Here is an 11,678-nt window from a genome sequence, read left to right as displayed (position 1 = left end):
ATGTGGTGTTGGCACAAGAGCAATCAAAAACCTTAAAGGGAAAAACAAAAAGCCAAAAACCAAAAACCAAAACCTTAAAGGGGGGCAGCCTGGGTGGCTCAGCAGTTTAGCACCTGCTTTCAGCCCAGGGCCTGGTCCTGGAGACCCAGGATCAAGTCCCACGTCAGGCTCCCTGCATGGAGCCTCCTTCTCCCTCTGCCTGTGTCTCTGCCTCTCTCTCTCTCTCTCTCTCTCTCTGTGTGTCTCTTATGAATAAATAAATAAAATCTTTTTAAAAAGAATTTTAAAGGACCTGAATAAAGACTTTTAATACTGTATTCATGTCGATATGAGGGTTTGGCAAATGGTAAAAGGTTTCATTTCGTATTAGTGGATAAAGAACAGGCAATTCGTGCATGACATTAAACGGAAACATTAAAAAAAAAAAAAACGGAAACATTTTGCAGTGAAAACTTAACTCCTTATTCCAAAAAGGAGTTCAGTGACAGCAAAGAATTAAAGAGGTATAAAGTGAGAAAGGAATAAACAAATTTAGTCATGGACATGACTTTACCACCAACATGTGAAGAATAATGTTGATGAGATTTACTACATAAAAGTTTCAAATATTGGGATGCCTGGATGGCTCAGTGGTGTGATCCTGGGGTCCTGGGATCGAGTCCCACATCAGGTTCCCTGCACGGAGCTTGCTTCTCCCTCTGCCTGTGTCTCTCTTCCTCTCTCTGTGTGTGTGTCTCTCATGAATAAATGAATAAATAAAATCTTTTAAAAAATAAAAATTTCAAATATGGATACAATATGGTACTGTATTAAAAAAATCAGTCTATAAGTAGACTTGCACAGTTCAATTCCTTGCTGTTCAAGGGTCAACTTTAAAAATAGATTATATTTTTAAAAAATAATAAATACTGAAAATTCAAATATAAGATATTTCAGTATTAAAAGTTGGAAGGAATAATAACATGCCTACCTGCATGCTCCCCATCCACCCCCAGCAGGAAAGAACATATGACAGCGAGTTAGCAGCCTAGGCAAATAGAAGTTGGAGTAGTTCCTTCTTTTTTACACTTTTTAAAGATTATTTATATATTTACTTGACAGAGAGAGAGAGTGCGAACACAAGCAGGGGGAACAGCAGAGAGAGAGGGAGAAGCAGACTCCCCACGGAGCAGGGACTCCAATGTGGGGGCTCCTTCCAAGGACCCAGGAATCATGACCTGAGCCAAAGGCAGACGCTTAACCGACTGAGCCCCCCAGGTGCCCCTGGAGTATTTCCTTCTGTACATGTACCTTTTCGTTGTATTTCCCACATGGGATCCAGGAGTCATACATGGGTACAAAACTGGGTATAAATGCTGGCACACTGTGCCCTTCCTGCAGCCTGTTGTGTACGGGGCTGTGTCCTGGAGATGGGGCTGTGTGGGGACAGGTCGCTCTCCTACAGGAAAGCACAAACCCACAGCTGTGGCCCGTGGTGGTTGGCTGTTGGGTGCCCAGCCCTGTGCTACGGTCCCTACAGCGTCACCCTAAACTCTTGCCTCATCCCCCACCGGGTTGGGAGTTCTGCTTACTTCCCATTGAACAGATGTGGTAACTGAGGCCAGAGCATCCACAGGTGTGTCTGGGCCTTGGGACCCACAGGAGGAGGAAGAAGACAGAACAGATGCTGCCCCGGATCCTTCCCTCCCTCCGCAGGGCAGGCTCCCCAGGGGGGCTTCAGAATGCAGGGGGACCCCCACCCCCTCCGTGGGAAGCACAGCGGGCAGCAGCCCAGGACCGAGCTGAAGAACAGCCCCTGCCTCTGGACAGGTCCTCCCGCTGTCCTACTGGGACGGAGCCCAGTTCCCCCAGTTGACCGTCTGCCCAGGCACTGGAGCAGGGAGGGGTTCCTCCATGGGCAGCGTCTGCGTCACCTGAGAACCATGAGAAGTGCAGGGGATGGGGACCCCCCCCCGGAGCTCCTGGGTCAGGCGCTGGCCGGGGACCCTGCCGTCCCCAGGCTGCCGACCGTCCGCTCCATCTGGGACAGGTCGTCTGCAGGCTTGTTCCCTTTGAGCCCGTGGCCAGTGGTGCGCGGCAGGCACAGCACAGGCTCTCGTGACATTGGTCCTCCTGAGAGGACGTGGCAGCAGGTGCTGAGAAGATATTGCTGATTCCCGCCGCAGACTGTTCCTGAATGCCCACGGGCGGGGGGGCGGGGTGGCCGTGTCCGGGGCCATGGGACAGACCTGGGTGGAGAGAAGCCCATTCAGGAGCCCAGCTTGGACAGCAGGACCCGGACCCCAGCTGAGTACAGCTCAGGTGTGGGGAGCACAGGGTGGGGTCAGACCTGGAAGTGGGGCTGGCAGTTTCTGCCAGTCTGAAATGTCTATCTTTTTTAAGATTTTATTTATTATTCATGGCGACACAGAGAAAGAGGCAGAGACACAGGCAGAGGGAGAAGCAGGCTCTATGCAGGGAGCCGGATGCGGGACTCGATCCCAGGACCCCGGGATCACGTCCTGAACTGAAGGCAGACGCTCAGCCACTGAGCCGCCCAGGCGTCTCATGAAATGTCTATTTTCTTAAAAATGCCTATGTTTTAAACAATATATTTATGCGTAATAAATTGATTTTTAAAGATATTCTGTTTATTTGAGAGAGAGAGAGCACATGAGCAGAGGGAAGGGCAGAGGGAGAAGGATAAGCAGACTCCTTGCTGAGTGCAGAGCCCGACGTGGGGCTCAATCCCAGGACCCTGAAATCATGACCTGAGCCAACGTCAGATGCTCAACCAACTGACCCAGCCAGGCGCCCCCTAAAATAATCCATTTTTAATGATAAAAGCAAGACATATGCATGCCCCTCAAAACAAATGAGAAGAGCACAGAAATGCAGAAAATAAGGGCTGAGTTCTCCATTCCCCAAGCCATCCACGTCCTCGTTGTTATATTTGAAAATATTGAAGTATTTTCTAGATTCCTGAAACAGATGGGCCACTGGGTCTAGCATCCCCAGGGCCGGAACGCCTTCACTGCTGTGTTAGCATGACTCTGTGATCCAATCATATCTGAGTCCAATCATATCTGAGTACAAAGAAAGTGAAACGTCCTTCCTGGGGAGCTTCCAACAGCGATAAGCCCAGGGCTGTGCTGCAGTCCAAACAAATCTAAGACATGTGGCCCTAACCTCACACCGTATCTCTGTCTCCTTGGCACTTCTGTTTAACGCTGATCTCCATGCCTCAGTCTCTCACCAACGAAAGGGGCTTCCTGGGACAACCCCCATGAGTATCCATCGCACCATTAGTTTCGTCCACCCATAATCCTGCTGCAGAGTGCCATGTGTCCCTCCCCTGTCACCCTGCGCACCTAGCTTAGTTCTGCTCTGCCTATCTCAGCCTTTCAGAACTTAATGCCATTGAGATGGGGTCACTGACCACCCCCCCACCCCAAAGCGTGTTGGCTCTGGTACCACGCTGTTTTGCTTGTTTACAGGAAGTTTTAAAATCTTTTTGGGTGTATCCTCTTTTATTTTATTTTGCAAAGTTGGAGAAAAAAGAACTGAAAGGGGCTGGAGACCCTGGTGGTTGGCTCCTTGGGGACGAGGGTCATCTCTGATTTCGCATTTCCAGTGCCTAATGTGATGACCTCCCAAACGAACAGTTGAGAGACCTGCAAGTCCCCATCGTAACCCAGAGGTCACTCACATCTCCCATCAGTTCCTGGTACAGAGAGGTCCTATAGAGCTTACAGCAGCACTATGATTTTACCGGGGTTGCCGGATAAAATACGGCATGCCCAGTTATATTTGAATTGCAGATAAGCAACAAATAATTCTTTTCTTTTGCTTTTTTTATTTTTTTTTAAATTTTTTATTTATTTATGATAGTCACAGAGAGAGAGAGAGAGAGAGGCAGAGACACAGGCAGAGGGAGAAGCAGGCTCCATGCACCGGGAGCCCGACGTGGGATTCGATCCCGGGTCTCCAGGATCGCGCCCTGGGCCAAAGGCAGGCGCCAAACCGCTGTGCCACCCAGGGATCCCTTTTTGCTTTTTTTAAAAAATAAATATGTTTTTAGTAGAGGCAGGTTATACAATTATACTTGCAGAGGGCATAATTTACACTAAAAAAGTATTCATTATTTATCCAAAATTCAAATTTAGGGCATCCTCTATTTTTACCTGCTCGGTAGATCAATCCTACTCATGAAGAACTCTTTCTGTTTTAAGATTTTATTTTTATTTATTCACAAGAGACACAGAAAAAGAGAGGCAGAGACACAGGCAGAGGGAGAAGCAGGCTCCATGCAGGGAGCCCGATGTGGGACTCAATCCTGGGACTCTGGGATCATGCCCTGAGCCGAAGGCAGAGGCTCAACCGCTGAGCCACCCAGGGGTCCCCTAATGACGAATTCTTGACCAAAGAGTTTCACTTGAATCTAAGTAAGCCAGCAAACTCAACTTTCAGTTTATAGAAAATGAATTAAAAACACCACCAGAAAACAACAGGACAAGCACCGTGTGGCACCTTGTGAGGGTCCCTGGCCAGGTGTGGGTGGGGGGACATGGGATGGAAGACCGTTTCAGATCAGCAACTCAGGAGACATAACGAGCAAATGCAATACATGGATTCTGATTTGATGCTGGAGGATGATGATAGTGATGATGGTGTGTGTGTGTGTGTGTGTAGGAGGGGACAAGGGTCAGATATATTTTTGATATACTGTCTGATGTGCAGATATATGAGTTTTGATGGAGATTGAACCACAACTGTCTAAAGGAGGCCCCCAGGTGTGGGGATATGGTGTACGGTCACCTGTTGGCAAATTAACTGCTGAAAAGATACTTGAAAATTTACAAAATCATAAGGAATAAAATCAGGAGGTGGATGACATAGGATGGAAGAGCCTACCTTTTATTTTCTGCCTTTGTGTGCTCTTGTACTTTGATTTATCTGGATCATGGGCATATCTTGTTTTTGTAAGTAAGAACCAATTATTTCATTAAAACTAAGACCAAACACTCTCACACAAGCACATAAAAGTCCATCAGAAATGGCCTTGGAGGGGATCCCTGGGTGGCTCAGCGGTTAAGTGTCTGCCTTTGGCCCACAGGTGATCCTGGGAGTCCTGGGATCGAGTCCCACATCAGGCTCCTTGCAGGGAGCCTGCTTCTCCCTCTGCCTGTGTCTCTGCCTCTCTCTCTCTCTCTCTCTCTCTTTCTCTGTGTGTCTCTCATGAATAAATAAATAAAATATTTTAAAAATGGCCTTGGAGGGGAGATGGGGGGGATGGGGTAACTGGGGGACGGGCATCAAGGAGGGCACGTGGTGTAAGGAGCACTGGGTGGGATATGCAACTGATGAAATGATACACTATATGTTAACTAATTGAATTTCAATAAAGTAAGGTGGGGCGCCGGAGTGGCTCAGGAGTGGTTCAGTCAGTTAAGCTTCTGCCTTCAGCTCAGGTCAGGGTCCTGGGGTCCTGGGATGGAGCCCCACATCTGGCTCCCTGCCCAGCGGGGAATCTGCTTCTCCCTCTCCCTCTGCCCCTCCCCCTGCTTGTGTGCACCCTCTCTCTCTCAAATAAATAAAATCTTAAAATAAACAAATTAATAAAATACGTTTTAAAAATAACTAAAAAGAAAATGGCCTTAGCACAAGTCCTTCCCTTTGCACCACTGATGCTCAGACTCCTGCAAGCTCCCACTTTTGGGGGGTGGCGGGAAAATGCTGCTTGGTGCTTCTTTCCTTCTGGGTCTCCCCACTAGACCCTGGCTTCCCTGAGTTCAGAGACCATCTGCTCTTCCTTATTTCCATAAGCACCTACTTCGTGCCAGACCCTGGGCTAAAAGGGACCTGAGTTTGTCCCATGGAGGTAAAATCGGAGACTATTGGGTTAATGTCTGCACAGACTAGGTCTCCAGTTCAGGCAAATGGGCTAATTCCCAGCAGCAGGGCTCAGATCCAGTTCCTTCCTGGTGGCTGACACACCCCAATGCTGGTCGGGTCACACCCCAGGGAGCATGCCACCCTGAGGACAGGATGGAGGCCAGCATCTGTTCTCCCCAAATCTCCCAGGAAAAATAATAATGAAGATGAAACATTAACCTAAATACGACTTAAGACAAAGTCTTTATTTATTTATTTTTAAAGATTTTATTTATTTATTTGAGAAAGAGGAAGAGAGCGCAAGCAGGAGGAGCAGAGGGAGAGGGAGGGGGAGAAGCAGACTCCCCGTTGAGCAGGGAGCCTGATGCAGGGATGGATCCCAGGACCCTAGGATCATGACCTGAGCCAAAGGCAGATGCTTAACTGAGCCACCAGGGTGCCCCAAGACAAAGTCTTTAGTTTTTTTGTTTGTTTGTTTTTATTATTTTTAAAAGATTTTATTTATTTACGAGAGACACAGAGAGAGAGGCAGAGACCCAGGCAGAGGGAGAAGCAGGCTCCATGCAGAGAGCCCGATGTAGGACTCGATCCCAGGACCCCAGGATCACACCCTGGGCCGAAGGCAGACGCTCAACCACTGAGCCACCCAGGCTTCCCAAGTCTTTAGTTTTGATGCAGTTTTTAGGAGAAAAATGATTATTAATAAGTGAGAGGCCAAGACTGCCTCTTGGAATGGAAATTTCCAGATTGGCACCTTGGCCTCAGTCACTGTGTCTGTCAAGTGGGGTCCAAAGGCACCAGTGCCATAGAGTTGGTGTGACCAGTAAGTGCAATGGTCTAGGCGGGCAGCTTGGCACAGCGCTGGCTGGCGAATGTCCCATCCCCACTAGCTACTATTGAGGCTGGAAGGGACGAGAGGCTTTCCTCCTTCTCGAAGGGTCTCAACTGAGCTTAGTTATACTGACCAAAGGCAGATAACAGGTGAAAAGCACAAGAGTTTTATTAGATTTTTCCACGTCCATGGGGGCCTTCGTGAGGTAAAGGTACAGAAGGGACCAGGGAAGGAAGCTTCCGTACCGTACCTTCGAGAAAGACAGGAGAGTCACGAAGTAATGAGGCAGCGGGGTTTGAGCTGGAAGCCGCAGGGAGGGACCAGGAACTACCCGGGGAGGGACCAGCAGAAGATAAGGCTCAGTTCTCGGGCTTGTTTGAACAGATCCATCCCAGCACCGATTCCCAGTCTCTGGAATGTTCTCCTCTTCCTTGTACAGGATGGCCAGGCACCTTTCTCATGGGACATTGTATGACCTGTCTTTGGGTAGAGAGGAAGGGGTCAGGGGGCCTCACCTGCATCCACCGTTTCTCAAGCACCTGCAGGTCAAAGCAGTCAATAGGCCAAAGCAGCACACCTGCGCGCAACACGCTCCGGATGCTACCAAGGCCCTGCACACCACTGTGCCAAAGCTCGTGGATGAACAGACGCTGTCAAGCAACATTGCTGCTAAGAAAGTTTTCAAGAGCCCTTCACACTGGGAGGCTCAGTGGTTGAGCATGTGCCTTTGGCTCAGGTCGTGATCCCGGGGTCCTGGGATGGAGACCCACATCAGGTTCCCCATGGGGAGCCTGCTTCTCCCTCTGCCTGTGTCTCTGTGTCTCTCATGAATAAATAAACAAAAATCATAAAAAAAAAAAAAAAGCTCTTCACACACCCGCCAGGATGACAAGGATCGGAGACATGGGAAGCCCCGGGTATCGCCAGTGGGAGCGCATCACGGTGCAGCCACTGGACAGAAGTTTGCAGGCTCCTCCAAAAGTTAAACATAGAACCACCGTATGACTCATCAATTCCCACTTCTACGGATACATCTCCAAGAATTAAAACAGGCATTCAAAAAGGAGGAAAAAAAAAAAAACACAGGCATTCAAACAAAAATGTGGACACAAACGTGCATTGCAGCACTATGCACAATAGCCAAAGGCAGAAACATCCCAAATGACCGGCCCGACAAAATGTGGCACATCCCTCCAGTGGAATGGAGTACGAAGACTTGCTCCCATGAGGGTGGACCTCAAAAACATCATCTTAAGTAAAAGAAGCCAGTCACCAAAGGGCACATATGATGTGATTCCATTTCTAGGAAATATCCACAGTAAGCAAATCCACAGAGTGACTGCTTAACGGGCCCAGGGTTCCGTCTCACGGAGATGGAACATTCCAGAACTAGATAGAGGTGACAATCATACCACATCATGAATGTCGTACACTCCACTGAAGCGTACACTTTAACATGGCTCACATGGTGGGTTTTATGTTATGTGAATTTTACCTCGGTGTAAAAAAATTGGCATATCAGTATGATAGCTTTTATGCCGATTTTATTTATGTATTATTTTTGTTTAAGATTTTATTTATTTATTTATTTATTTATTTACTTATTGGGGGTGGGGAGGGACAAGCACACTCCCCACTGAGTGTAGAGCTGGACATGGGGCTCGATCCCAATTCCCTGAGACCATGACCCAAGTCAAAATCGAGAGTTGGAGGCTTAACCAACTGAGCCACCCAGTCGGTTTGTTGTTGTTGTTGTTTATAAAGATTTTATTTATTTATTCATGAGAGACACACAGAGAGAGAGAGAGAGAGAGAGAGAGAGAGAGAGGCAGAGACACAGGCAGAGGGAGAAGCAGGCTCCATGCAGGGAGCCCGATGTGGGACTTGATCCTGGGACTCCCAGGATCAGGCCCTGGGCTGAAACAGCGCTGAGCCACCCAAGCTGCCCACCCAGTTGGTTTAAATTTAAAATTTAAACCAATTTTAAAACATGCAAAAGAGGTATCAATCCCTCCGCAGGGAATAACAGAATAAAAATGTGAAGGAGAAGAAAACTCTGAACCCAGTTTACCCGGGGGAGGCTGGGCACTGCGAGGTCGTGGAGAAGCAGCCGGGCTTTTCAGTTGGCTCCTCTGTCCTCTTTCGTGAGCTGCGAGGTGAGCGTGCAGGAAGTCTTGGTATGTGATGTCTCCTCTCCTTGCTTCATGCCTGAAATATTTCATCTTTGAAGTCCCTCTGGACTGAAACAGGTCAGCCTTCTTCATCGTCCTGGTGCTTCTCTGTTCTTTCTACTATTTTCCTGGTGAGAGTTTACGCACTTACCCATTTGCCAAATCCGCCCTTTCCTTGGGACAGATAAATGAATGAGGTGTCTTTTCTTTCTTATGTCTTTCAGTAATATATGTGTTTTTGTCTTTCAGTAATATTATTTCAACTGATCAATTCTCCACTGATGTGAAATGACATGTTTTCCCATTTACCAAACCCCCACTGAGCTGACTGCTTTTCCTTCTGCTCGTAACCACATTCCATTCCTTTTGATAAAAAAATTGGAATGATCCATATTATTACCACAAGGACATGTGTTTGTAGCAAACAAAACTGAAATAGCACATAATGGCTGTGGTTTCCCATTGCCTGTGTCATCCCACCTCCCGGGTGAGGTCTGGGTTAGGGTTTACGGCAGGACCAGGGGGCAACAGACTAGCTGGGGTGCCAGCAATTTTGTGGACCTTCTAGATAGTCCTGATTTCCCCCCACCCCTTTTTATTAAAAGGTTTTATTTATTTATTCATGAGAGACAGAGAAGCAGAGACACAGGCAGAGAGAGGAGCAGGCTCCTTGAGAGGAGCCTCATGTAGGACTGGATCCCAGGACCCCGGGATCACACCCTGAGCCCAAGGCAGATGCCCAACCACTGGGCCACGCAGGGGCTTCTAGTTGTGACTCCTTCATGAGAGATGAGGACACTCTGAGAGCTGTGTCCGCCAGTTCGAATGCCACACCTCCTCCTGCCATCACCCAGTCCTCGTGTCCTCGTGTCCTCGGGTGCACTCTATGCACCAGGCCGAGGACTTGGGGGGTATCAGAGCCAGCAAGAGGCTGAGTGGCCCTGGGCAGCTGACCCCCATGCTGCCTAGAGCTGCTCAAGGGTGCGGGGGATTCAAATCCCATTTTCGGGCCTCACTAGCAAGTAACTTAACCTCTCCGTGCCTCAGTTTCCACACCTCTAAAATGGAAATGACATTCTCGACCTCTTGGGAGTCTGGGGGAGGGAGAAGTGAAAAGAAATGTCTGCAAAGCCCTTGGTGAGTATCCACAGTGGGACCTGTGACCTTGAGAGGGACTCACTCTGCGGTGAGCTCAGCGTCCGCGTTTCTGGGGCACAGGCCCTGGAGAAGGCCTAATTCTCGGATCACCGTGAGTCATATGTGTCACCTTCTCGACCTGGCCTTCCCCAGCCACCTGGGTCCACGAGGTCTCTCACCGTGTGATTCCCTATCTCTGCTCTGAGTTGTCTCTTCTGCATTCATGCATTCCACAAATATTCATGGAGCATCTACTATGTGCCCAGCGCTGTTCCAGGTGGGAGGGATCCAGCAGTGAGCAGAAAGGACTACAGGTCCTGTCCTCGTGGATTTTTTATTCCAGGGAATGCACCTAATAAATAAGTCCGGTACATAGAGCGTCAGAGCCCACCAAGAACCCAAGAGAGGAATAGGCAGGTGAATGGGGCAGGGAGAGTCCCTGGCCGGTATTTCAACAGGATGGTTGGGAGGGTCTCCCCAGGGGCATCTCGTTATCAGAATTTGCAGTGCTTCATTTGTCAGGTTCCTTATTTTTTGCCTGTTGGTTGATGTCAACACCCCTCCTGGCGCCCACTTTAGGGTAAGATCCCAGGAGGTGGGGGCTCTGTTCATGGGTTCACCACAGTGTCCCTAAGGATGGCCGCAGTCCCTGGAACATTGGAGCATCAATGTGTATTCATAGGATAGCCAGGGAACCCCCCCACCCCGGGCAGCAGATCTCAAAATAATAATAATAATAATAATAATAATAATAATAATAATAATAATGTTGAAGTGGAAAAATCCAGAACTGGCTGATAGCCTCTCAGAATTTCATTCAAATATCTTACAGGGCTTTGCCCATGGCCCACAGCTTCCCAGTTTTTATTTTGGCCTGAAGGAAAAGTTGGAAAATACAAGGTAGACCACGGAAATGAGAATGACGGGAGCTCAGATTTCAGGAGAGGTGACAATTTAGCTACAAATGCATCTGATTCAGGCTCACAGTGTTATTACTGGTGCTTAATATCTTTATCACCCGAGGGATCTGGATGCCGAGTGTCAGGATGATGATGCCATAGGCCTAGGTACATTTTCCTGAGGAGAAGGGTCAGGGCCAGGGTGCTCATATGATTTATGAGACAGGGAATTTTCGAGCGTGGGGTGAAGCTAGTAGTTGCCCTAGCTCATGAGACGCCAACCAGGAGGATCTAGGAAACCTGTCCAGAGGTTCCCAGCAGGTGTGTGTGTGGGGGGTCTGGAGACATTTGCGGTTGTCGTGACTTGTGGCGGGGGTAGGGGCTGCTGCAAGCACCTAGAGGCTGGAGTCTAGGGACAGTGCCAAACTTCCCACTTGGCCCCAAATATCAGCAGTGCCAGGCCTGGTTTGACCTCTCACCTGGTTCGGAACTGGATTGGGGTTGACTTCTCAGGGTTTTTTCTGCAGAGGTCTGGGTAAAATGTTCATTGTAATTTAAATTTTCTACTGCATCTGCCTCGCCCTGGCCAGAAAAAAAAAAAAAAATCTAGCCTGACCCGGGAAGCCCCTGAGCTGGTGCATTTACCCACAGAGGCACAGAGCAGAGCTAAGCAACATCCCCCCCAAGCCCCCCTGCTCCCCCCAACCCTGGCCCCAGTTTAAGCTTGCTACCTTCCTGTTTGTTTCAGTGCAGGGTGTTTTCAAA

The sequence above is a fragment of the Canis lupus genome, chromosome 24, assembly GCF_011100685.1.
Source record: "Canis lupus familiaris isolate Mischka breed German Shepherd chromosome 24, alternate assembly UU_Cfam_GSD_1.0, whole genome shotgun sequence".
NCBI lineage: Eukaryota > Metazoa > Chordata > Mammalia > Carnivora > Canidae > Canis > Canis lupus.
This window is presented reverse-complemented; position numbering follows the sequence as displayed.